Here is a 1,229-nt window from a genome sequence, read left to right on the forward strand (position 1 = left end):
AAGGTAAATAGGGTAATCGTGGCTTGTGGCAACTGCAGCGTTCATTGAGAGAGGGTGAGAGGGGAAGATGGAAAATGCAACCACTACGGACTTCAACGCTCCGACCTTCACAGCCCGAGAAACAGTATACTAGAAACTAATGAAGACCTCAACGACTGTCTGATAGTTGTACTCCCCTGGCTGCCGTGATAGACGTGTAATTTTATTCTAGCTGCCGCCAAACAATTTTAGGGCGTTAGAGGGTCATTCTTGACAAATTGCAACACTGTCGTCTTTTTCCCTGATTGATTAAAATTGTCTGACGACAGCCACGATTTAACCGTAACAGGAAAACAGTTGGAGAAGTGCTCTAGTAATTTACAAACTCGCACACAATGAAAACCCAAGCAAACATGGAACGTAATTGAAATTAATATCTATAATCAAAGACTTATTTATCTCCCTGTGTTCTTGGAAGTTTATTGTAGTGGTGGGAAAGGATGGTAATAATCTGAGTAGAGTGAAGATGTGTTCGTTTTGAACAATATACATCTGTGGCGATCCTCGATTAATTGTGTGAAAATATATTAGAATCAAACCGTAGATTTTCGCAGCACCTAGTCTCTATTCGATAGCACTTCCATATAAATATTGAAAAATGATCAGTATGTTTCAAAGGCAAATTGGCATAATGTAATAAACAAATAAACAAACAAATTAATAGGTAAACGAATAAAGAAATTAATCAATAAACTATGTATGTTCTCTTAGATGTTCTTCATTATCATTGTTTTTTATATTGAGAGTATACTATTACACCTTAGGTTAATATACAAGTACGCGCAAAAATACGATTTGAGGAACAGCCTTATAAAAGAAACAGTCTAGTGAAAAAATAAATAAACTATTTTAAAGCCAAGCTTGACCAATGTACATTACAGTTAGAAGCAAATCTGCAAAACAAGTACATCCTAATGTATATATGTATATACATACATATATATATATATATATATATATATATGCAGAAGAAATCACTTGAACGCGTGATTCTAATTATACAGAAAAAAAAACAATAGGAAAACAACAGAAAGGAGACCGAGCGCTTTCGTCTGTTCACACGTTTTTAAGGTACAAATACAGAAAAGAAACAAGTATATATACCCAGAGGGAAGGGTAGATCTCTCCCCGTGACATATGGAATCAGAGTCCCGAGAGTTTGGGGTACAATTTTCTTAATTATAAAACCA

This window comes from Oratosquilla oratoria, chromosome 37 (assembly GCF_046742065.1).
Source record: "Oratosquilla oratoria isolate Oo_2021 chromosome 37, ASM4674206v1, whole genome shotgun sequence".
Lineage (NCBI taxonomy): Eukaryota > Metazoa > Arthropoda > Malacostraca > Stomatopoda > Squillidae > Oratosquilla > Oratosquilla oratoria.